Source organism: Colossoma macropomum, unplaced genomic scaffold (assembly GCF_904425465.1).
Source record: "Colossoma macropomum unplaced genomic scaffold, Colossoma_macropomum, whole genome shotgun sequence".
Classification (NCBI taxonomy): domain Eukaryota; kingdom Metazoa; phylum Chordata; class Actinopteri; order Characiformes; family Serrasalmidae; genus Colossoma; species Colossoma macropomum.
Genome location: NW_023494792.1, coordinates 9,841,522 through 9,869,493, shown reverse-complemented (window position 1 = coordinate 9,869,493; position 27,972 = coordinate 9,841,522). Strand labels below are relative to the sequence as shown.

The 27,972-nt window shown below is 38.5% G+C and overlaps 1 pseudogene; it reads right to left on the bottom strand.

The window, feature by feature from the left end:
- Window positions 1-8,618: 8,618 nt before the first annotated feature.
- On the bottom strand, window positions 8,619-26,192 carry LOC118812713 (annotated as a pseudogene).
- Between the last annotated feature and the right edge of the window lie 1,780 nt (window positions 26,193-27,972).

Sequence of the window (27,972 nt, the reverse complement as noted above, 5' to 3'; positions counted from 1 at the left end):
GGAAATCATGGAGACTGCGTCCTCCGGGCTAAAGACCACTCAGCTTGTTATCAGTGCACAGTTCAAAAGCCAGTATTCATGATGGTATGGGGGAGCATTAGTGCACATGGCATGGGTGATGTGCACATCTGTGAAGGCACCATTAATGCTGAACGGGAATACATTTTACTTTCAAAACACTTTCTCCTCAGTTCCCAAATGCTTACAGAGTGTTGTTAAAAGAAGAGGTGATGAAACACAGTGGTAAACATGCCCCTGTCCCAACTTTTTTGGAATGTGTTGTTGGCATCAAATTCAAATTGGGCATATATTTTTCAAAAAACAATAACATTTCTCAGTTTCACACTGATATGTTGTCTTTGTAGTATTTTCCTTTAAAAATATGGTTTACATGATTTGCATATCATTGCGTCCTATTTTTATTTACATTCTGCACAGTGTCCCAACGTTTTTGGAAATGAGGTTGTAAATACACTGCATTTGTTCATCTTAACTGTTATTTATTAACCAGCTAAGCTACTTGAGCTCAGTGCATTATAACGTTTAGGGCATTTTTTTTACTGTTCTAAGACACCTGACTTAACTCATCAAGCTTTTTATGAGTTGATTCAGGTGTACTAGAGCAGGAAAAGCTCCTAACTATGCAATGCATGGGTCCCCAATGTCTGGTTCTGAAGAGTTCCTGAGAGTGGAGCTGAGGAACTGTGCAACACCAGCACCAGCATCTCCCATAGCTTGCAATGCACGGTTGAGACGCTGTGTTGCAAAATGAAGATATGAAGAGTCTTCAGTACATCTAAATGTACTTTAGGGAGTCATACGCAAGTACAGAGAGGAACCTTTCCAAACTGTGCTAGAGAAGTGAGAGTGACTGCATTTGACCCCCATTTTGAAGTGAGTAAACTGATGAATTCTGAGGAGCTTTGGTGTGTCAGTCAGAATTGGAAATGAGGAAATGAGAGGGTGTAGAAGGGCTAAGTAGAAACCATTACGTTTAAAGAGCTCCCTTTGGGAATTCTGTAACTCTAAAGATGTCCCTATGTTGAAAATGCAGTGGCTAGTTTATATGTCCACACAGCCACACCCACACACATTCACACATAAACTGGCTTTGATGCTCACTTGGAGGCAGGCTGGCTTGTCATTCAGTGCACACTAAAGCACCCTGCTGTCATGACCTTCAAGGACACTCAACTCCCATTCAAACGCCAATTAAGTGTTATCCTGTTGGTAAATTAAAAAAAAAGAAGTCCTCTGTGGATTTAATAACAAACTCATTAGCCACTGCTAACAGGGCGGAACTGCCTTTTAATTAGTGCAGCACCTGATTAATGCACAATTAGCACAAGCCAGATCCACTTCGTTCTTCTCTACTTTGGTGGGATCAAAAAGTAAACATAGGCTCAGCAGCATCCTCGTCTGTCTGTTTCCACTTTCAATCTCTCTCTACCTCCCTCCTCCTCCCTCTCTCTCTCTCTCTCTCTACACAGCATTGTAAATATCTGCCAGTAGCTGTGATTGGCCTGATGATGCATGGGAGGCCTTCATCTGCTCATATAAACTCCAAAGTATTAAATATTTACTTATAAACTAAAATATTAAAAATAGAAAAATCCATTTCCTGAAGAAAATGCAATGATTATTCAGCTGAAACAAATGCCAACACTGGGTGCTGGTGTGTTGCTAAATGGTTGCTATGGTATCCCAGGTGGTTGCTAGGGTGCTGCTAAGTGGTTGATGTGGTATCTCTAGTTGGTAGGGTGCTGCTAGGCAGTTGCTATGGTATTTTAGGTACTTCTGAGTGTACTTTATTACTTTATTATTTTATTATTAAGGCGTGTATAATCTTTTGGCCACATAAGTCTGCCATTCATTTTATAGGGAAAAAACATTCTAAATCTGAACAGATGCTATGCAGAAGCTGCACGTCTAATCATGAATCTCACAATCGGACCAAACATTTTAGAGTTGTTTTTTTGTTGATATCTCGAAAACTGTTGGACGCAGAAAAAAGAATACACAGAAGAAGAGGAAGAATATAAATCGGATAAAAACAGTGTTGCACATTGCATATTCTGAGTTTCAGCAAAGAGAGAAGCTTGTAGGCTTGGAAAGAGGAGAAATCATGCAGTGGATCAGCTGTTCTGTACTTGGATCCTCGAATTTGCATGTTTTCCACATCTTTCCTCCTCTAGCACACTTTACTCAGCTAGTGAGTGGTTTGTTAATACAGCAGATGTGTACATAATATACAGGGAATATGAACCAGGACTTAGAACCAGCGGCCTTGATGTTCAACACCCACTGCAAAGAGACGAAAACTCAAGTAATGAAATTTTTATGAAACTGCACTGCCACAAAACAGACCACAACACAAATTCAAACAAAAAATTAGCACAAAGGAGACAAACCAATAAGCATGACTTATAAGCAATATAAGCATAACCAATGCTTTAATTGTTAACTTATTTATAATTACAAGACAAAAATACAAAACGTAAATCTAAGTGACTACACTACATCATATCTTAATCTAAGCTCAGCCTGAGCTGCTCAGATAAGAGTATGAGCACCTTTTTGTTTGTAGATACGTGAACAGTTGTTTTAACACAGATTGACCACATGAGGGTGCTGTTACAACAAAAATAAATCATCTGCCTTCACATGAACCTTGCTCATGTTAAATTGTGGGCTTAAATTCATGCATGCACCATAGTACAAATTTTCACCTCTGTCTACGTCTTAGCTCACTGATGGTGGCAAACATTTAGTATTTTTAGTCTTTAATGTGTTGTAGTTTACAACATTAGTTTGAAAGAAATTAGGAAAAGAACAGTCCTTTAATGTCCGTCCATCAATGAATTTCAGTCCATTTGTGCTTCAGGCTGTCTGGCCTGACACATTCTGGCTAAAGTGCAATAACACACCCACAGCCTTTTGAGCTTCTGGAGGGCCTCCTCTGCTGCTCAGTCCTTCCACTGGCTGATGGAGGGTGCAGATATTGAGACGGTAGCAATATTTGACTCATCCTGTGTATCTACAGTCGTCCTCAGGGCACTGACAGGTGCCTCTTGAACTCATTGTCAAATTTTGCCCCCTTGTAGTAGCAGCTCTCGCTGAATGAGCGAGCGTACGCCACCTCGGGGGCTTTCCACCATGTGTCAGCTGCTCTCATCAGCTCAGGCAGGGCGTCCGGCACCACACACTGCTCCACTAGAAACACAACCGGCAGCACGGCCAACAGCACAGCCCAGCCCACCACGCCCAGCCAATAGGAGGAGCCCAGGCGCGTGATGTCGTCCTGGATTTCGGCAATGTGCTGATTGGTAAAGAGCGCCCAGCTTAGAAGAAAGAAGAACCCTGTGGAGAGAGAGACAGAGAGATGTGGATGGGGGTCAAAGACAGCTGGAGGAGCTGGAGGGAAAAGTGAACATTGCCTGTCTTCTTTCAGAGCAGTATTTGGGCTTCTGGATTGCATCTGTGTGAGCTGCTTTTTAATTGTTGAATACAGGGTGATAAAATGAGAGCTTCATGGTTTTGTTGATTTTATGTGTTGTGGAGACGATAAACAGTTTGAGAAGAGACGCTGAAGAAACTGAGAGACGCTGTTAAGACTTCTACCCTCAGTGTCGAGTATAAGGAGTCGGTTGACTAAAGCGGTTGTGGATTCTGCTCCAGCTGAGCTGAAAAAAGAGGGGAGAAGGAGGAAGGAAAGGAGTGGAGGAATGCGAGGACGACTGTGGCGAAGGTACACCAGACCTCCTCTTCCATCTATCATACTAACCAACCTTTATAAACAACAAGATGGAGGAGATAAGAGCGTATGCCAGGAACTGCTGAGTTTTAGCGAGTTGGTTATCTCCTCCATGGCCGACTCTGTCTGTGAACTTTTAATATAGTATTTTCAGCTCTGTTAAACTGCTTCCTGGGGTCAAGGCTCATAAGAGAGGAAGCATCTCAAGGCATGAGAAGGTGACTCCATACATATTTCATTAATTTTTTAATAATTTTGTTTGTAACGCAGCATGTAGCTTCTATGCGTCACCGGTATTATGTGCTTTAATGGCCGGGTAATTTTGCCAAAATAAAGCCATACATCACTTTTATTACTGATTTTAAATAGCGGCACAAGGTCACCTGACCATCAATGAGTTAGCCAATTTACAAAATTCTTAGTTTTAACTAGAATCTCACTGGTGTTACACCACATTCATATAAAACCAATGACATGTAAAATAAGTTTGGAATTAAGCTCTCCTTTTAGCGTATATGCTTATAGGAGATGTTAATGGAAATATTAAGATTATTTAGTTTTGGGATGAAAGAAATAGGTTTTTAAAATTGTATCCACCTGAATTCCCACTCCAAATGGAGAATGACCTGTATATTAGCAACTGATGGTGACGACTTTACACTGTTAATGAGGAAAAATGCCACAAAAGTGTTGAAATTCTGGGCATAACATAGAGGCCTTTCTATTTCCAGCCAGAATTCGGTTGCATTCTGTTGTTTGCTGCTTATGTTCCTGTCAGTGGTGAAGGGACAGAAGCAGCCGCTATTACTGCGGATTGTGTATATCAACAGCAACAGAAACACCCGGATGCTCCAACTGTGGTGCTGGGAGATTTAAATCAGTGCAGACTAGAGGATGTTTTTAAAACCAAGACCCCAAAGAGACTCTGGGACACCATGAGGAACATGACGGGGATGTCTTCATTAAGGAAGCCAATTTCAGTAGAAAATGACTTTGAATTCTCAAACTTACTGAATGGTCATTTTACTAGGTTTGAGATTGAAATTGTGGATGAATGTACTGATATTCTCAGGGTTATTATACCAACTAGCTTAGACAGGATCATAATTTCTGTAAATGATGTGTTAACCACATTCAAATGCAGTAATGTAAGAAAAGCTCCTGGTCCAGATAATGTTACTGCTTTTGTTCTAAAATCATTTACAAGGGAACTGGCTCCCGTCTGGCAAGCAATCTTCCAACTTTCTCTAGATACAAACACTATTCCTAGAATATGGAAGACATCATATATTACTCCAGTCCCTAAGAAATCAAGTCCTAGAGATTGTAATGATTTTCGTCCAGTAGCAATTACATCAGTTGTTATGAAATCTTGTGAGCGGATCCTAGTTCAGCATCTTACTAAGGCAATAAATGTTTCATATCAGTTTGCATATAACACAAGGCTGTAGCACCGAAGATGTAGCAACTACACTGGTCCATTTTGTGTTAAACATTTGGACACGCCTCACACATATGCTAGAGCACTTTTTCAGACTTTTTTTGATTTTTTATCTGCATGTAACACTTTTAGACCTGAATATTCTACTGTCAGGAATGGTTGAATTAGATATTAATCCTTATCTACTGTTATAGGGATTTTCTTTTTAATAGAGTACAGCAGGTGAAAACAAATAAAGTGCTATCACAGCCTATTATAACTAATGTTGGAGCACCACAAGGATGTGTTAAGTTCCCTGCTTCTGTTTACATTGTATACAAATTATTGTAAACCAAATCATTTTATTTTTAATTATTCTGATGATTCTATGTTATTAGCTTTCCTGACAGATTATGATGATGTTAATCTATTTCTACAGGGTGTTAATACACTGGTAGATTGGTGCAACCAGATTGCTCTTATTATTAATAAATAGAAGACAGAGGAGATTATCTTTGTTCTCTCTCCTGATTCATATCCACCTCCTTTGGGAATTCATAATCAGGAAATTAAGCTGGTTACATCACATAAATACTTTGGTGTACATATAGATACAACACTATCATGAAATAGTCATAATGATTATGTCTGTAGCAAGGTACATCAACGTATTTATTTTCTCTGTAGGGTAAGATCATTTGAGGTCAATAATCAGATTTTATTTTTGTTTTACACTACAGTAATTCAGAGCATGATGCAATACAGTGCAACAGCATGGTATAGTTGCCTTCAGTTGAAATAAAAGACAAGATTGCCTAGAGTGATGAGAATCTGTTTCAAGACTATAGGTCAGTCTTTGCAGGAAAGTTTCACAACAGCCTATATGAAAAGTATGGAAAGATTAGCATATGGTATTTTATCTAGTCCATTACGTGTGCTATATGGAGAACATAACATTTTGACTTCAAATAGGTGTTTTTTGGAGTACAAGACATAATAGGTTTAGGAATTCCTTTATCCCTCAATCAATTGTGTTACTTAATCAAAAGAGCGAACTGTTTAGATAAGTACACATGTAGTACCATGTGCGCCTGTTCAGTATTAGAGGTAGTAGCTAGTATAGTGGAATTTGGTGGTGGTGTAAAGTGTACTGTTGTGGTTTGTTGTAATGTTTGTGTTTGTCTGATTGTGAAAGTCAACTCCCCCTCCCCCCATTTATCATGGAGCCGCTGTGATACAATACAAATTGCAGAAATCTGACATATTGTATCATTCTAAACAATGATCCTCAACCCCAAAGAAAAAGTTAATGTGGCAAAACTTTTGCAGGGCCAAAAACCCAAACATTTTCTTCATAAAACTGCATAGGTAAGCACAAAACTGGAGATAAACATCTAAAATCCTTTTTTTCATTTTAACCCTTTGAACCCTGGGTTAAAAACTAGCTGTTTGTGCTACTTAGCTTCCATATACAGGCTGTGGACTGGGGAGTGAACAGTATATTTGGTAAACATTGTTTACATACTGCAGCAAACTTTTCTTATTCCAAAGTTTGGTTTTCCATAAAATTGGCCCCTTATTCTTACGATCTGTTGTTCACTGAATACTAAATTGTTCAGCAACTGAACTCAACTGATAACAATTTTCAGCGGCCCACACTGCATATGTGTGTGTACATCGAGTGCTTTACAAAAAAGTGTAGAAGTTCTTTAAAGACTTTTAAAGACTTTCGTAACACCTATGACACATTCAGTAGCTACCATGTAACTAATGTATAACTGATGTTAAGAGAATGAGGAACTTCGGTGTGGAAATAAACAGTTTAAAGGGTTTTACTTCCACAAAGGCATTTGCAGCATTAAAAAGATGATCAATGAACATCTGCTGTGTTAGTGCTGACCTGTAGGGGTGAGTGTGATGAGTAGCAGGGTGGTGGGGTAGAGCGCCTGCCCTGCCATCAGCAGAGAGCGTGTGTTGGAGTAAGAGCGCACTGTCCGAGACGTCCAGCAGAAAGCGAAGACCAGGCAGAGAACTCCTGAGCTCATGGCCATGAGGAAAGAAAGTGCAGCAAAGACCCTCTGAGACCCCAGACCTGTTTACACCAATATAAACAATAATAAATTACTGACAAATATTGTTAAATTCCACTGACACAGTTATGACACTATATCTGTACAACAATTCAGATATTCCAAGACTAAAGAAACCTAAATAAATCTTCATTGTACAAACAATCAATCTTACTACAAAACTGTCTTATCATTTACAGGAAAATGACAAACAGCCCTTCTGAAATTGTCATCCAACTGGTTATGAATCCAGAAAAATCCCATTAAAAATTTTGTCTCTGGTAGTCAATATTCTCCTTTGCTCAAAGCAGAAGGGAAAAATGGGACATCCCCACAAAAAAACGTCAGAAATGCTGAAAACACAAGTCTGAGCATGTCAGCTTGAGCTCAGACCTACCATAAAAACCCAAACTTTGCATGAGTGGACAAACTTCGTGCATATCCAGCTAATCGATGGCAACCAAGATTTTTTCTAAGGCATTTCACACCAACACCTCCTTCAATAAGAAACCACTGTTCTTTAAGATGCTTTATTAAAAGAGACTTTCTTTCACAAGCACAAAGATTTTCTTGTCACTAATTCATAGCTTAGCAAGTCAGCACCTGCAAATCTTTCAACCTTCTCACTGATCTTCCTGCTTTCAAACGGCTTCTGGAATTTCCATTCATCTTATTTTCCTACAGAGCTTTTCAAAAGACAGAACATAATAGCACACTTTCAATTTACAATTGTTACCATATATTTGTATAATAAATGTTAAGCTATATTTATTGTATTAGACTCCACATGAGAAATATGCTGTATGTTGCCTGGAAAGGACAAGATAACTGTGTAGTGGAACATCCAATAAGGGATGACACTTTATCACTGCCCGTAACACCAGAACGCTTGTAGGTGTGTACCACACTCTTATAAAAGCAAAGGTGCCAAAAGAGCTCTTTGGAGCGATGACATGAAGAACCAGTTTATGAATAAAAACACTAACACTGGAAGGTCCTGGTTTAGTTAATCAGTGCTTCGTTAAGTTAAATCAGGTGCTGCTCATGGAATTTAAAAATCCATTCAATGGCTGGAGGCACTGAGGAGCCAAACTTCTGCTTTTCTAACCAGCTCATAAGCTGCTTTTTGAAAACAAAATATCTTGTTACATTTTACTGTATTTATGATTATTTGTGGGTGATGGTTTCTGCTTTGCACTTAGGTACATTGTTTAAAACTGTATGTTGAAATAATGTATGTTGTTTACCCAAATCAACCTTCATCAATCATCATCAAAATCACACTGCTGATCTCTGAGACTCAGGCACTCACCTTCAATGCCCTGTCCATCTGCCCAGCTATCATCTGGACTGGACTCATTCCTGTTCACCCACAGTCCCCTCTCATCCAGCCAGTGAGGCGTCCAGACAGCATAGCTGATACACAAGCAGCCTGCCAGGCCCAAACATGACTGAGCGAATCGAAAGCGACTTGTGGAATCGTCTAGCTGTAGTCCTTTCATCACTCTCTCTTTACAAGACAGAAGTCAAAACACAGAGAAGAGAAGGAAAGTTAGACATGGAGGTGAAAAAATGTGAAACACTTGCATGTGAAGTGTTTTACAGAAATAATCCATGGCAATAATCCAGATTAAAACATCCAGTACAATACAGTCTAACACTGGCATAAAGGTTAAAAATTCAGGTTATCTATCCTGCTAAATAATTTATAAACAACCAAATTACATTTAAAGAGTTGTCCTACCTTAAGTTGAAGTCAGTTGGAGTGAAGTGGTGTAATGCTGTGACAGCCTTTGTAAATAATTTCACACAAACGACAGAAAGTCAGAGAGCCGTGAATCAACACACTCCAACACTAAAGACAGCGAGAGTGGAACTGAGAGGTGATAAACACTAGTCATACACACACACGCACCCTCACTTCCCCTCACACAGTGTAATACGACACCGGAGGTTTCCCTCTGCCTACAGCGGAGACCTACAGTAGGTGGAAACTCCCCCTTACAGAAAAACACACACAACCAAACAGTGTGGTTAAATTCCCCCAGAAGTCCATCTGACTCAAACTGAGGTTTGTACTCACTAAAATTTTACAGAAACTAAATTTACATAATACACAACTCATATTATATTCATACAGGGTGGGCTGTGACATAATCTGACATTTATAAATAGTGGGCTGCGATGAGCAGGGACGTTCAGATCCGTCAAAATCTGACAACACACGAGCAAACAGACCACTGACAGAAGTCAAAAATTAGGTGTTAATTAGCTTTTCGTGTTGAATCAGTTTTAACACGTTTTGTGTCAGTAACCAGAACAAAGCATCTCTGACTCAGACTGTAATCAGAACACAACTCTGTGGGCTTTCTGACCAGTATTGTGACTGCGATTTCAGTTGTGATCTTTTTTTCATAAATTGAAGACAAGGTTTTTTAGACCACCAGCATTTCCACTTTTTCTGTCTTCTTGTGGTTTTGATGTCACAGCAAATTGTTGTTTGGTTGCTTCTAATTGGTCTAACTTTCTACAAGCAGTTCACAGGCTCTGTTATTAGGTTAAACCTTCCCACTTAAAACTTAATAATATAGACTCAAATTAAAATTGCACTCTTTCATATTTTTCAGATTTTGATATAAAAAACAATTGATATTTCAGACCTATAAAAATGTGAACACACAGCCTGGGTTAAATTGTTAAATAACACAAAACAGCAGTACACAAATAAACAAGATATGTTACAAAGAATTTTTTAAAATTGTAAGAAAAACATTTATACAAATATATTTGTTCTCACATTGGGTGAGTAGGTGGAGTTATGGTAACTTTCTGGCAACCCAAAGTAAATGTCAGCCCTGTTTAAAGGCAACACAAAATGTGCTGTGAGTTGTGTTATGTAATTTTTTTTACATAATTCAATTTCTGAAATGTAAACAAGCATTCAGAGTGGTTTGGTGTGAAATGCTTCACTGTAGAGAAACTGACTCTTTACAGTGGTGGTGAAAGTAAGCAGGGGTCATGATGTCCACAACACAAAGGCAGTAATTTTATTCTAAAACAACCAGTGAACTGACACACATCTGTGTTTTCATTTCATCTTTTTTTCTACTTTTTGCATAATCAGAAAACTCCAGATACCCTTGGGTTAAAATGTCATAATGAATGAACCAACAGAAAAGGTCATTAACAAGTCCTGTTATATTAACGTCCATTACAAGTTAAGAATGTTTTTTCTTCTCTTGTGAAGTTACTATTTTGGAGATACAAGGTTTTGACAGTTTGACAGTATATAATTTGTTTCCTTTGGTACTGTTTTGCTGCACAACGCTGTGCATGTACCTCTCTGATATAATTTTAAAAGTACCAGAAGGTTATTGCAAAACCATCACAAAACAGTGTGATATATTAATAACCATTTCATGAAACAGCTTTCTGTGAGGGACATCTGGTTCCTGTCACCACCACTGTGAACAATTCTGACTCTGTAAGTTTCTCTATAATGGAGCATTTCCCATCACCACTCTAAATGACTTTGTTTATATCTAAATGATTTAATTATGCAGAGCATTTTAAAAGGTGTAATTCCCCTTTAAAAAATAGCTCACGGTGTGTTGATTTGAACACACGTAAGCTTTAACATTATGCATGTTCTTCTGATGTCATACTGATGTCATACTTGTTTTGAGAGCAGAAGTTGAAGGTGTTAAAGGCAGGCGCCACAACTCTTAGCTGCGGTGACTCGGAGGTTGCTCTGTCGTCATAGCAACAAGTACCTACACAGGAAAATCAAGCCCACTCTTCACTCCGCCAGCCCAGTGGGCTCAAAGCAAAGCCTGCCCTCTTTTACTTCCTGTTCATTAACGGCTACGGCACATCTGACAGCAGTATCGCTCTCTCATTTCATCTAGGCTCGGCTGTGGGAAAATTGTTCTGACGTTAACTTCTCAGGTGGGCTCAACAGGACAAATAAAACATTAACAATAATGATAAACAGTAAGACTCTCTTTAGTTTTAGCTGTTATTTAGTGAAGGGTCTGTATTCTGACAGTAATTTGACACTGAAAAAGTTCATGAAATATGCAACAGCACAAAAAACATGTTTTTTAAGGTTGTAAACTCTTTAGATCCAACAAAACAATGCTCCAAAGCCTGTAAATAAGCCTTTTAAAGCCGTTTAGTGATGGCAGACTGAAAACCCTAAAGGAATCTAAAATCCCTGAGCTTTTCAAAACAAAGCACTAGTACAATTCCTCATTGTGCCACATAAAAAATAAAACTGAAAAAGGAATATTTCAAGTAAAACAAACTCCGCTCATGAAAAAAAGTGCATCATAAAATGTGCTGTTACACTTCTTAACAACTTGATGTATTGTTTATTACTTATGATAGAAAACAGTTGTGAATGCCAGTCTCGTATGTTAAACATAATAACAAACTCTACTGTTACTTACATAGAACTGAACAAACACGGCCTTGGTATAGAGAATTCTGCTCTCTTTAACGTGTCACTATATCCTCGCCCTGTCCAACAGCTCCTTAAAACATCCAGTTGTGTCGGGTCCTCTCCAGCAGACAGCTCCAGCCTGTTTTTCTCTAACCAATCAGATGACTGGATCTGTAGTCTCAGAGCACCAATCAGGGAGTCCAGACTCTCTGAGGTAGAGGAGGATTGACAGTTGAAGACCACAGTGTCCTCATCAGCCAATAATAAGCTTTCAGTCTCAGTATTATTTCCCTCACAATGCAGCTTTGTTGGTGTACTGAAGACAGTTGTCACTTCTGTGGCATTGTTTTCATTGTTTTTTCCTCTCTCTGTGTGGTGCTCTCTGTTTGTCTTTCTCTGCGTTCTCAGAAGCAGGCAGCATGCTGGAAGTCTGGAGCTCCTCTAAAGTCTCCCGGATTCTCTCCAGGCCTGAGGACAGAACAGGGCAGTATAAATGCATATGTACATACACCAAACGCCAATTGACGTGATGCAGAATAGAGCTCAAGCTGAATTAAAAATCCTTCGTAAGAGGTAAACAGACCCAGTTGGAGGCAGCGCTGCTGGTCAGAGAAGACTATCCGGAACCAGCCTGGAGAGGAACAGTTAAAGCCCTTGCTACACCTCAGAAGCACTCTGTGCTTCAGAAAACACCTCCACAAACACAGTTCCTCCACGAACGTCTGTTCCTTCAGATACTGAATCACACACAGACACACACACACACACACAGACAGATGTCAGAGTCAGTGCCACAGATCAGAAACAAATGTGCTTCAGAAGACACCTCCACTGATATGACCCGCCTGCTGATTGTACACTATACTGTATGTCCAAAAGTTTGTAGACACCTGATTATCCAACATTTCTTTCAAAATCAGGGGTATTAATGGGGAGTTGCAGACCCTTTGTTGCAGGAACAGCTTCTACTCTTCTGGGAAGCCTTTACACTAGATGTTGGAACATTGCTGTGAAGATTTGATTGCATTCAGCCACAAGAGCATTAGTGAGGTCAGCTTCAGTTGTTGGATGATTAGTTCTGGATTACAAACGCCACTCCAACTCATCAGAACTCATGATGCTGTTCCATCACTCCAAGTTGGTTTTGACCAGACCCCACTGGGTTTAGCTAACAGTGCTGTGCAAAAGTCAGAGACCACCCTTCCTTTATGTAAGGTCCTGTTCGTTATGTTAAATTCAGCATATAAACAATGTTGGGTAAATTCATGATTTGTGTGATGCAATAAACCCCAAAACCGAGAGAGAGAGAGAGAGAGTCGTGGAGATGATTTGGCCAAAGCAGTTACACCTTCAGACTTTAAACTGGTTCAGGAACATAACTGAACACAGTGTCACTGGTGAGGTTCAGTCAACAAAGACCCCCTCATGTGCATCCTAATGGCATCAGCAAGAGCTGCTCTCAGTCAGGCACAAGGCCTTGATTCCCACCTTTGTTCCCAGTTCTACAATGATGTAAATACCCAGTTCCAACTCCTGCACCATAGGCCATCACGATGGCTGGTAGGATAGACTGGAGATGAGCATAAACAAGTTCTTATCTTGTGTCACAATAACTTTCTCAAAAAGAATGGCTGTGATGATGCTTTAAGGAAAAGAGAGCATCTTTATAATTCACTGCGTTATATTTTATTTGAAGCTTCTGCTTTTGGAAACAGAGAAGAAAGTGAAGACAAAATATTGACTATTGAGTGACAGCCATAGCAACAAGATCATCTCTGTTTTGACCATTTATCAGTGCAGAAATACTGCATTACTTGAACAGATGAAACAGGTTAAAACAAGATTCAGTGTTGTGAAAATTGATGCCAACACAGCACAGACACATAAATACTTCAAGATATTTTATAATCTGCAAACAGTGTTCTTGCTCAGTACATTTCTTGGCTTGTATCAGCAGCATCACTGTTGTCACAGCGGCATCAGTTCTCAGTTCTCATGCTGAGTGCCAGAAATGTTATGGGAACATGTGAATATTCAAGTATTGGGAAAAACAGGCATATTCTATGATAAAGAGAAGGATCTAGTCACTCACAGAGTGAGAAGTAGAAACAAATGGGACAATGAGGTGAAACTTTAAGACAAACAAGACTACGAGAAATAAGGAAAATGTAACTCTCCTAGGTCCCCCATGTTGTATATGCCATGAAACCCCTTTTCTTACATTTTGTTTAATTACTCAATCATAGCTCATCAGAAGTTATGTGGATTTTGACGTCAAAACGACAAAATGATGACATGAACCTGCTGAATGTGTACTCGTGTAATTGTGTATAAATGATTATGTAATGTAAATCATATGTATAGTGACAATACTTCTAGACCAGTGGTTTTCAACCTGTGCAGCCCCCCAGTGGGTTGCAGTGGTACTGCATGTGGGCGGTGACCATAATTATGTCTTTAATGCAGAAATTCACTACATTATATAAACATTTAATCAAATATAATTTAAAATGTGACAAATATTATTTGCAAAAATAAAACAATTTTTAGGTCAAGCTTGATGATTGGTCTGGCAAAAAGCTAGCCATGTTTGTACATGTAAGTCAAACATAAAAATAAGTATTAGTTATAAACAGTTCTTTCAAAAGAAAAGCTGGGCCACCTACAAGTGAAGCAGCCACCAAATCTCAAACTGGGAAAACCAAGTATAAACTGAAAATACAGCAGTGAGTACCTGGGACATATAGAGGTGTGGGCCGCGAGTTGGGAACCTCTATTCCAGACTTCAAAGCACTAAGAATACTTATTAAACAACTAAAACTACTAAACAAAAGCAACAGTAGACACAGCCATGCTTTCTTTAGGCCCCGTTCAATCAATTCAGTTTTCCCTTCATCAATAATGCTTGATGCTTTTACAACTGCACATTAAAAACACAGCACTGACTTATACCAGTTAGGATTGTCAACAAACCTTCTAAATCGCCTGAATTTGTCAGTGAGAGGAAGGGTTATCAGTGCCTGATAAATGTGTTCAAAGAGTTCATGCCTAGCTTCGTCAGCTGAGCGGCCACATATGGATGTGCCTTTTTTAGCCTGCGCCTGTTCTCCAGGAGAAACACCTCATTCAGCCACTCTAAAAAAAAAAAACAGATTTTCAGCTATGTATGTTCCATAGGAAATCCCTTAGGGTTTAAGAGGTTAGTTGTCATATCATGATGCAGGCTAGTTTTACTTCTAATGTTTGTTGTGTAAACAAGGACAAAGCTTTGACAAGTAAGTAGAGTACTGTGCAAAAGTCAGAGACCCCTGTCACCCCCCCATTCATTTAATTTCTAGTCAAAACTGCCATTATGGACAAGTTATACATTTTTCAGCATCGGAAAAAAAAGCAGAAAACACAAACACTACATTGCCAAAACTCTATGGACATCCCTCCTAATTGCTTCTAATTGAGTTCTGGTGTTTTAGACACATCTTTTGCTAACAGGTGTATAAAATCAAGCACACAGCCATGCAATCTCCATATACAAACATTGGCAGTAGAACAGCTCATACTGAAGAGCTCAGTGACTTTAAATGTGCCAAATGCTGAGCACAGAGTGTAAAACTTAGCTATTCTTCACTGCATCACTCGCAGAGTTCCAAACCGCCCCTGGAAGCAACATCAGCACAAGAACTGTCCATTGGGAGCTGTTAAATGGGTTTTCATGGCCAAGCAGCTTCACACAAGTCTAAGATCACTATGCACAATACTAAGTGTTGGCTGCAGTGGTGTAAACACACCAACACTGAAATCTAGAGCAGTAGAAACATGTTCTCTGGAGTGATGATTCACGCTTTGCAAAAAAAGGCCTCTGGCACAGTTCAACAGGTTTAGATGCATATTTGTTTGGCTCATTTTAAACAGGCCTCTGAGCGTATCGCACAGAGTGGTAGTTAAAGGCTACAGACAGAGCGCTTTTTTCATGAGTATTTTGAGATGGCAGTAAATTTATTTAATCATGTGTATAACTGATAATATTTGAACACCAAATGTGATTTTTTTCAATGGCGAAAATGCGGTTATTTATTTGCTTATTATAACATTCATCAGCAACAGGATTTGTTTGCCTTCTGCTTACTCATGGATAGCATTTGTGTCTCTAAAAGCAACTCAAACGGGGCTCAAACTGAATTACAAACATCTGAGCTGTATCCCAAAGCTCTCATGAAGTTCCAGCTCCTGAATGAGGTGGTGACACTCTGCGTTTCTTTTACTATCCCAGAAAGGAAAGGGGCCCAATCAATGTCATCATTTGCCCATTTTGTGAAGAGCAAAGGAGATCTTTGTCACAGGAAAACATTATGCCTGTTTGTTTGTTTTTGCAGCGACACACTAAGGCTCGGTACTCCCTGGTGTATTTCTCTTTGTTTTGGTTTATACTTTGTTTTCTTGGATCAGTCTGAAAGACAGTGACTGTTTCACTTGTAGGTGGTCCAGCCTCAGGATCTTTCTTTTTGAAAGACCCTGTTTGTAACCATTTATCCATGACTGATGAGTTCCATACAAATGAAAAGAGAAACGTTTTACATGAGTTTGTACTGAAAATGTAAACACAGCTAGCATTTTTGAGGGTGACCTAAATATGATGTTCTACTTTAGAATGTTTATGTTTTTTATTTTTAAAATAGTGTTCTGTTAAAAGTCTACATATTGTTTAAAAAAAGGTCTGCGCAACCCATAGCTGATTGAAAATCACTGTTCTAGTGCTTTTGCACATCTTCCCCTTGGATTAAACCACTTGGCAGTCATAAACTATAGCTATTCAAGCCTCACTTCTAGGCTAACATTTTGATGTGTACCAGGATGTTACAATGATATAAACATGTACACAGATTCATTTTCTTTTCTCTTTTACAGGTACATGGAGAGAGCTGTGGGAAAACCAAATCCCCTCTTCCTTGTGGAGTACAGGTAGTGTCAACTGCATGCATTTATAGTTCCTTCGGGGGACTCTGAAGGTAAACCTTTAACCCTTTAAACCTTAGAAGATTTAGAAGTTGGTTTCATATTCTGCTTCTCATAATCCAAGCAATCCCACAACACATTCACTGATGTTAAGGTCAGGACTGATGTTGGTGGTGAGTCCATTTTTCTGAGAACACCAGCAGATTCTTTTGTTTGATTTGAAAATGTTCTTCTTTTCCGCCCATTTCTTTTTCTCTTTTTCTTCTTTTTCAACAGCTTCTTGACAGCTACACATCCTTTAAGACTCACAGTGGAAGGATGGACAGAAACACCTGTGGATTGTTTCAGATCTGAAGCAAAAGTGGAGCTTGATCTCCTCCTCTCTCTCAAAGATGAAAGCTTTAAGTACTGTTTATACGATAGTAACAGTTTTGATGGTCTACGAGGTCTTGCTTGGTTGTTTGGGGTCTCAGTTTCTCTATATTGTTTAATAATTTTTGAGCTCCAGTTTTGGAAACTTCTGTTTTATACTTATATTCCTTTCTCTTTTCTTATGCAAGTGGATTATCCTATATCTCACATTCCCAGAAATATCTTCCAAAAAATTTCAAGTAATTTGTGGACCTTTTGCAAATTAAATAAATGAAGCGTGGTCTCTGACTTTTGCACAGTGCTATACACTGAGGATCTACTGCTTGGAGAGCGCTGTGGCCTAGCAGTCACCAAAACATAGAGAGTAAGTCACTGTGGCAGAGCTAAACAGAGTACATGTACCTTTGTCTTTCAGCAGCTGAGCAACCTGGTGCTGTAAGGGTCCTGCTACTCCATGAAAGCTGCCCAGCTGATCCAGAGCCTGCACCAAATCCCTGTTCTCTGAGTACACTGTACCCACACGCACACCTGCCATAGCAAAGTCCTGCACACACAACATAAAGCCAAAGAGATATACACTCCTGTGCTGTTTGTTGTACCAAAGCAAATTCAATTACTTTGAGCATATATGCACATTTCTTTGCTCTCACCTTGCTAAGACCCCACAAGACATGAGTTCTCTGAGCGTCTGGTATCCTGATCATAGACAATATAATTACTGCAAGTGATTATGATTGCGTATCCAAGACACACCAGAGTAAAAGGTGATCATTCAAGAAAAGTTTATTTTATACATCTACCTTGTATAACCACTCATTGGCCATTTTATCAGGAACGCTCACCATATAGGTGCACTTTGTATGTTTGCAGTTACTGACTAAAGCCCATCTCTTGCTATACAATTTCTCAACCCGTTTACCCTGATTATCAAAGGAAATGAACACCAGAACCACCACTGAGCAGACAGTATTTAGATGGTGAGACATTCTCAGCACAGCAGTGATGAAATACTAATGGCTACTTACATCAGAACTGCAAGCACATTTGTGTGCACTGTAAGGCTGAAAAAGGACACGCTGTGTAACTGATGCGAAGCACTGAACTTATGAAGCATCAAAAGCTATTTGATTGCTAACGGCACCCCTTGTGGAGAATCTGTAGCCTGCAAAATGTAAGTTCCTTGAGGTGCTTCAGTCTAAACATAATTAGGATTCCCTGAACACACACAAACAAACACACACACACACACATTTTCTAAGGCATTTATCCTCCTGGGTTGCAGGGGTGCCGAAACCTATCCCAGTCGTCATTGGCCGGAAGGCAGGAAACACCCTGGATAGGTCGCCATTCTGTCACAGATTCAACAGCTTTTTCATTTTATGTTTGCAGTCAGTCTACAGACACAAATTAATATGTATATTTTTTTACAATATTGGCCTACAAAAAAATGCACTAGAAACCTGAAACTGGACTTTGAGATGTCAAGTATGGTTTTATGGACTAATGAGTCTAAATTTGCTATTGGGATTACTTGAGTCACCTGAAGCAGGAACTGCAAAGAACTTCTAAGACTAACATTTGGAGGTGTTTACAAAAAGCATGAAAAAAATTGTTATTGTATATGTATTTTTTGTCTGTTTCTCTTTCTCAGTAACAGCTTCTTCACAACAACGCATCCTTTCAGATTCATAGCGATAAGCTTACATCTCAGAGTGGAAGGATGGACAGAAACACCTGTAGATTTTTTCAGATTTGAAGCAATCGTGGAGCTTGACTTTCTCCTCTTTCTCAAAGATCAAAGTACTGCTTATCTGATGGTGACAGTTTTGGTGGTCTACCGGCTCCTGCATGTTTGTTAAGAGTTTCATTTTCTCTATAACGTTTAATAATCTTTTGAACTGCAGTATTGAAAACTTCTGTTTTTCACTTTCCTTTGAAAAAGGAAAATTGAATAACTTGTACTTAATTGCCATTTTGGGTAGAAAATTAGGTGGCTATTTTTGCACAGTCTAGGTACAAGTTAGTTAATTTAATAAACTGGCAACTCAGTGCATCTGTTTGTCTCTACACAGTAGAAGCATTCGAACAAACTGCACAACAAACACTGACCTCTCCAGACTGAGGACGCTGTGAAAGGAGAAATCCTCATCAAACACAGACAGCATGTAGACCTCGTCCACTATAGCATGCAGCTCATGCCTGTGGTGTACCAAAAAAGAGAAATGTAAAGTGTCAAAAGGAATGGAAACACAAAGCGTTGTTTATAAATTCATTATCAATCAAAATCTTAATGAAACTAAACCAAAGCAGTGCAACTCCCTCTACACCAATATACAGCTTAAATATTGGCAGTTAAAACTAAATGTAACCGCGTAGCAATAACATCCAGTTGTACACCACAGGGGATCATTAAAGATGAATTTTAGTACTCCACTTGGAAAACAAGTACTTCCACAAGATGTTTGTGTGTTTGTTCCAAAAAGCACCAAATGCAAACACAAACAGAGATCAGTTCTGATTTAGTTCTGAGTGAGTTTAGTTCTGAGTATTTGTTAAAATGACCTTTTGGCAAAGTTCAGAAAGCTGGTCATCTCTTCAGCAGTATAAATCTCCCCCAGAGGATTGTGGGGGTTAACTAGGATGACAGCTCTTACATTCACTCCCTGCAAAACACAACAGAGCTCATTCATTTTGTATGTGTGAGCTTATGAATGTTTATGTATATGTATGTGAAACTGTGAGCTCCATGAATCACCTCTTTCTTTGCCCTTTCTAGAGCGTGTTCCAGTTTCTCAGCAGTGAGATGGAATGGCCTATCATCATTTTCACTGACCTGAGGGTAAACAAAAACAAATGATGCATAAAATCACACACCACTCCAGAAATAAACCCCACAGAATGTACTGAATATTCAATGGACCCTTAATAAGTACCTCACTGTCAAGAGGAACACAGTAGATTTTCACACCACTGTACAAATCAACATCCTCTGTGATTACGGGTTGGAATGTTATTTTTCATTTAAGAAAGATACAATGTACAAATAACATCTACTAAGAAAATCCAGCTATTTTCTAACACTTTGAGTATAATTTGCAGAACCAAATTCATGATCATCACAGTGTCTTCACTGGTATGAAGAGTAGGTTTTGTTTAAATAATTTGTTAGTAATTTTCTTATTCAACTATTGTTATAAGCAAAATCTTTTGACTCAAGGATGGCTTAAACAGATGAAAGATTTGCATGCTAATCAGTGATGACATTACAACAAAGAAATTTTGCAGCTTAGTTTTCATAAATGGACTGTATGGACTGTGGAGTGAATGGTATGGTATGATTTGAAGCTTTAGCAGTGTTTATATACATCAAGAAAAATTTACACAACATGGGATTATTAATCATTCAGGTTACTGCAAATTGAAAAAGATTTTTGTATGAAAAAAACATGAACAGCAGTTCATACAGTGCTGCACAACAGAGACCACAGAAGTTTCCAAACCTACAGTTTTAAAAGCTATAGAGAAAATGGCTACTAATAACCTGGTAGACCACCTAAACTTTCACCATCATATAAACAGTATTTAAAGTTTTTAAATAAGCTTTTAAATTAAATAAAATCTTTTAGAGAGAGATGAGAAAATCAAGCTCCACTTTTGCTTCAAATCTGAAACAATCTACAGGTGTTTCTCTTCATCCTTCCACTGTGAGAAGACAACTCAACACTATGAGTCTGAAAGGATGTGCTGCCGGTGTTCTAAGAGTAATGGCCTGACCAGCCCAGAGAACAGTCATATCAAAGAATGGGAGAAATTAAAAGGAAAGAGAAGAAAATATGTTCCTTATTATAAGCTTATGAGATTATAAACATAAAATAAGTCAAATAAGTAAATGTATGGGAAAATAATTGATCATCACGTATAATGGATTTGTATAATTTGGAGACTGAAGAAAATTCATTAAACTTGTTGCCATGTTAATTAATTACAGGGAAACAAAAATATATAATGTGGATGGCAGCTTTAGGAGGATTCCCATTAAGAAACATAGTAAAATAGAGCAGTGTTGAGTGTCCAAAGCCACTTGTTCTGAGAAAGAAACTATTGGTCACTTGATTGTGGATTGCGATAGAACAAAAGAAATATGGGAACAGTTTCAGAAATATGGTTTAAACATAAACTGTACCAGGAAAAATATTATACACGGAGGTTTTGATTTGAATAAATGGGTATGCATTTGCATAATAGTATCAAATATGGGTAGCAAGAGCAAATACATCAACTGAAAAGGTTTCTGTCTCTTCTAAACAAGTTGTTAAACAATGTGTGGTTAAGTTAAAATGAAAATAAAATATGAAATTAGAAGGAAAATTATTTATTTGCCATAACATATCTTGACTTGTCTTTAATAAAGCTGAAAAACCTATTTCTGAAAAATTATATGTGCATCTTGACTTAAAAAATGATTTACTGTAATGACTTTTGATATTGGGATGTGACAAAATACCTGCATAACGTGACATATTTTGTAAAGTGTTATGTGATGCATTGTAATGACCTTTGTTGATATAGATGCCATGCTCTTGGTACATTTTATTGTATTGTACGTGCTTGCTGATTTTTTTTAACCATTAAAAGATTCAATTCTTTGAAAACTCCCAGGGCCCAGATCTCAACATCACTGAATGTGTTTTACTTGGATCACAAGAAGTAGAAAATGCAACCAACTTCCCAGACTGGAGGTGGAACTCTGGAGATGTGGAAAAATATCCCAACAGCTTTCTTTGAAAAAATGAAAGCAAGCCTTTTGAAAAGAATAAAAGCTGTAATAAAGTCATAGGGTATTTTGTGTTTTGTTGCCGACTTTAAATTAAATAAATTAATAGTGGTCTCTACCTTTTGCACAATACTGCATACACAGGAAATTTGTGCCAAGTAAAGATTGTGGTCATATGGACTCTTACCATTAGGATCACAGAGCACAGCTGCCACAGCACAGTAGACAGACCCACAGCCGTTCATCACAACCACCTGATACACACACACACACACACCATTGTCTATTCTGCGAAAGAGGAAATTTAATGCTAACAACAACGCACTTCTTGCTGATATGGCTAAAGATTAGCAAGTTTAGCTATTCAGACTGCTCACCTAATCATCAAAACCCCATAAAAATATAATACATATTATCAAAAGCACTCAACAGACTGAAAGTTTTCATACAAGCGGTGGCCCTTCCAGTCCGGATACTGCAGCAGGAACGGCTCTATGAGCAGCATGTCAGGCTGAGTCAGCTGAAGCAGAAAACACAGACAAGTCACAGCCATGTGCAGTACACTGTAAACAGCAACCATTTCCTGAAGCTAAAAGATCACTGCACTGCCTAACATTAGAGTCTAATGTATGATGACTGATGTCTAAACAATAACAGAGAAAAATTCATGGCATGCTGACTGATACGTGTCCTTTAGCCTCATCTTGTTTAAAACGCTTGTAAAAGCAGTGTATGTCTAATGTGACAGACTTGTGTGGGTGATTTTCACTTCAAAATGCCTCACCCGTTCTTGCAGTAGGTCAAAGCAAAGCTTGTACTCACTTCTTCCCATATCAATTACACCCTGAAAGAAAAGGACAGGAAAAACATAGAATGATTACAACTTGCAAAACACGACTTTAAATGAATGACTTTATGAAAAGAAATGAAAGGACAATTAGCGGCATACACACATAGGCTATACTGCTCTGCTTGAGGTGAACATCCCCTAAAGTGATTAATTAAATTTACACTATTGTATTCAATTAGCTAAGACATGCTTGGTGCCCAAAGTTTGCTTTCTTTAGTTTTGCACTGGAACTAAGAGGCTAATTAAGCTAACAAATAATGGAAAGATACACCCTACTGATTAGTATCATGCTAAATGCAGGACACAGTTCTCACACAATTGTCTCAAACCTGACTGTTATTACTGTCTGTAGATATGTGACGTACAGTCGCATGCAAAAATTTGAACACTCCTAGACAAATGACGTTTTGTTGATTTTCTAAGTGAAAATATGTTAACATTCTACACAGAGAACAAACGTGTATGGCATTTTTCTGCAATTTTTTAGAGTTTAACGTACTGACATAAAATACAAAAAGTGTCCTTTTTACCCAATATGTCAAATTCATTAAATAAACAGTAACTGTGCATTAAAGTACGCAGAAGTGTGTTGTAGAGCGTGTGTAATATTTTCGCTTAGAAAACCAATAAAACTCGTCATTTGACTTGTACTTTTATCCATAAGAGATGACAGCATGTCATACCACATCAGAAGCCACATAAGCAAGTGTATTTAATATTACTTAACAAACTGACATGGATTCAGGCAAATGTACAATAATCTAGGCATGTAGTTAACTGATGATGTGCGTGGTAACTGATGTGACAATAAGCTTCCGTTCAGGGCCTAAGTGGGGCTGGTTTTCAGACTGGGAGCTACTAGAGTACCTGCCCTCAACACGTAAGTGTACCGACCTCTGAAGTAATGTGTCTTTCTGTAGCGGGTGTCACACCCAAATAAGGAATTATAGGTTTAAACAGATTTCTAAACAGGCATTTTGAAAAACCATCTCATTCGCTCCCCACGCTAAACAAAAATGCTCCAAAGGCATTACATTTTAACCCATGTACATTTTCAATCTGCCCCTGGACCCTGTGAATAATTAGGTTGTTAAGGAGTTTAAATATGGATAATGTTAAATCCATGTTAATAAGCAAGCTATAACTCCAACACATTGCATGAGGGTAAATCTACTATAAAACCAACACCATCTACTCAAACTGTTGACTACTACCGGCAAAGTAATTTAAATACCACATTTGACAAAGCTCACTGGTTTATATGGGGTAATTTGGTGAGGTTATCAGTCTTACAATGTGTGCAGCACGGTGCATAGCTTGCAGGTCAGCATGTATATAGCAATGGTCAACAGTGTTAGCTTGCATGTAGCAACAGTCACATTTCGATTTCTTATCTACCTCATAATTCAGAGGATTTGGTGACATGTAGAGCAAAAATGTTCGTACAGCAAAACATCAGGTTGGAACACTTGTTCACTACAAGTCACAGAAGCAGTGTTTCTGAAGGAAAATGTACCAGAGAAAGGTATTAGCTAGGTTCCAAATATGACAGCTAACTACTTTTCTCTAAAAGCCGGTCATTTTCATCTCAACATTCAGTTGAGACTGCTGACTCTTCGTATTTGGTATGGTGAGATAACTAGGCCTGCCAGCTTCAGATGAAAACTGAATGTAACTACAAACCCAATTCCAAAAAAGTTGGGACAGTATGTGAAATGCAGAAAACAGTGATTTGACACAGTTAATTGAACAGAAACAGTAGAAAGACTAGATGTGTACAATTTTATCTCATATTTTATTAAAATTTTATCCTTTTTTATTTAGCCTTTAATTTAACCAGGACAGCCATTAAGAACATATTCTTATCATTTACAATGACGGCCTGGTAAGCACTAAACGAAAAAGAAAGGGATGGAAGAAAAGGAAAATCACAATAAACACACAATACACAAACACACAACAAAAAGAGGGAAAAAATAAATTACAAACATGTACAAGTATCACTAAAAATATCCTTGATGCGGTCCTTAAAAGCGGTAACTGGAAAAAAGTGTCTAGTTTTAGTGTATCTTGTAGCTTGTTCCAGTCCTTAGCAGCAACGAACTGAAATGATCAGACTAGAGGGCACTACTACATTCACAGATTTTTAATTTGAAATAAATAGACAACCTTATGTTATATGTAGCAGATTCTGGTTGCAGTAGCTCACATAAATAAGGGGGTGAAAGTCCAAGCAGAGTTTTAAAGATGAACATACTCCAATGGACTTTATGTCGAGTAGAAAAAGAAAGCCATTAACCAATGAGTAAAGAGCACAGTGATGCGTTTAGAAAAGGGCATTTGCAGCAAAACGTATAGCAGAATGATAAAGTCAAGTGTTTGAAGCAAACTTTTGGATGCAAATCTATAAATGATATCACCATAATCATACAGAGGAAGTATAGTCATATGCATAAGCAAACATTTGGCTGCTTATCATCTTCATTATTTTTAGTAAATATACACTCATTCTAAAATTAATACCTGCAACACATCAAAAAAGGCACAGGGGCAATTTAAAACTAGAAACATTGTAAAATGTTTAAAATAATACCTAAACAGGTGATGCAATCATCCTTGGGTATAAAAGAAACATACAGGAAATGTGCATTCCTTTATAAGGAAGTCAAGGCTCACCACTTTACCAAAAATGCATTAGCAAAAAAATCCAACAGTTTAAAAATATCATTTCTCAGCAAGCAACTGCAAGGATTTTAGGGATTTTACCCTCTACAGGGCATATTCAGGGAATCCGTAGAAATCTCTGTGTGCAAAGGGCAAAGCTGAAAACCACAACTGAATGCCTGTGACCTTTAACACTTTAGAAAGCACTGCATTAAAAACCTGGGTTCAGGAATAATGCAAAACATTGTCAATAAACACTGCCCGTCGCATCAGTAAACATAAGACTTTACTATGCACAGCGGGAGTCATTTATGTACAACATCCAGAAATGCTGCTAACTTCTCTGAACTTGAGCTTATCTAAAATGGACTGATGCACAGTGGAAACATGTCTTGTGGTCTGGATGTCACGTTCTCAGAGCCAAAGAAGAAAAGTACCATCCAGATTGTTACCAGCTTAAAGTTCAAAAGCCAGGGTCTGTCATGGCATGGGAATGGCAAAAAATTCTGCTTTCAAAACTGGATCAGTTTTTTGTCTTTAATCCCTAAATAATTAATTACTGTTAAAATGAAATTTCATAAGGTGCAACATCCAATGTTGTTTTTTGTACCATTTTTTATTTAATACGGGCTTTAACAGAATTAAAATGTTTAAAAGTAAAATCAAAAATGTCTCAGCTGATCAACTTTATCTGGGGTACGGGGCAAATCTGTGTAGACTTCATTTATCAAGTGCGATTTGTAAACACAAGCAGAAAAGGCGTGACACAAACAGAGAGACTAACATCAGGATTGCTGTTCGCATCATATTTGTTGGCATGGTACTGCGCAAAGCCTCCCCTACCTCTGCGGGACAGGTAACAGCTGTACTGGGGCACCTGGTCACCCCTCAGCATGCTGGTTGTAAAGGGGACTGTGGAAGGATGTACAGAGAGGGATACTGGCTCTGATGCTGCTGTGGAAGGAGCTGGAATTGGGCCTTGGTTATTGGTGCCAATGCTACTACCGTCTGCTTTCCCTGAGGACCCGTGTGAATTAAGAAAGAAGATGCAGCTTGTGTTCCCTGTTCTGTTGTGCCCATCTTTCCATGTGCTGCTCCCTGCACTCCCTTTAGAGTCCTCTACATCACCATGGATACCCCTGTCTTCAATCACTACGGGAGCTGTTGCCAGGGAAATGCCCGCATCGCAAAAGCCAGCCACGTTATAGTTGCTGAAACCTATGAGGAGAGACGTAAAAAGAAAAAGAATGATTGTTGGTGGCAGACATGCTTAAAGCAAAAAAAATCTAATTGACAAAATTTGAGTAATCTCAAATGGACTCATTGATGAAGTTTCTGACACTATATGACCTACCATCATCTACAAAAATGGACATTAGTACAGACAAATTTCAGTCTTCATAATATCTGCTGCCACTCTTTCTAGCTATGCGATGTATTCTGTACTATTGTTCTTCTCCTTATTTGTACTACAATGTGGTACTTCCATTTATACAACACTTAATTCTGATGACTGAGAAGCATGTTTTTTATCTCAATTACTGTATCATTCTGTTGCTATTTGGCTAGAAACAAACAGAACACAACTAAGCAAACAAGATGGGCTGTGAAGTACTTTCCAGACTGGCTGGAACAAAACAACACCCAGGTTAATCTGGAAGAGGAACCTGTCATTGCGACAGTTTTATAGATCTATCCATAACGCTGAAGGGTTCTACTTTCATTGTGGAAGGAAGTGCCAATATTATTCAGCAAACAAGAATTTATACAGCAAAACTAAAGAGTTTAACTTTGGGCACCAAACATGTCAACAACATTAAGCATAAGAAGGACACTGTGTAAACTTTGTTGTTAAAAAGCTCAAACTCAAAAACAGTGAACTGAATGACAGAAATTCACATTATTCTGTTCAGCACACATCTGTAAAGATTCAAACGACACTTACCCACAAATCTCACTCTTTAGATCAGTAATGAGGTCAATGAGGTTTCATCTGTAGCCTGCTTACACTACAATTAATGTTGCCAAGCATGATACAGCTCAAAGCACCACAGAACAAGTCTTTACCTTTCTCTCATTTCAACACCAGTCATTCCAGTACTATGCTCACAGATACAAGTCTTTATTATCTAAAGGGGTATTTTTATTCATGATTTTGTTAGAATAGAGCCTGTATTGAGGTGGGAAGCACTGTACACTGGTGTTAGCTTGAAGCACTACAGATCAGGTCAGATTGCGGCCACTCCACTGCCAATTTTAAGCATTCCGTGTCAAACCGTGGAAACAGTAGAAAAGCCACTGGAATGGTTACCCTCCATGCTCAGAACCATTCGGCCCTGTGGTGGAAAAGAGGCCATGGTGTCCTAGGCTCTTTTATGTCCTAAAGTCTACAGAGCGAATGTTTATGCACTAAATCTATGAATTATATAAGTTCTTGGGACAAAGCGTAAGGTTCAGTAAGTGCTTCTGTACCTGCTGCTGCAGCCCATCTTAACTTGTTCATGAGCTTAATAAATTGAGTCAGGTGTATTGGGGGCAGTGAGAATACAACAATGTGCAGGACAGTAGTACTTCAATATAAATGCAGCACTGCAGTATCACTGTAGTCCAAATACCCCTATCACTGTATAGACTGACTTGTATGGAACATTTTCAGAGGGTGCTTCAGCATCATC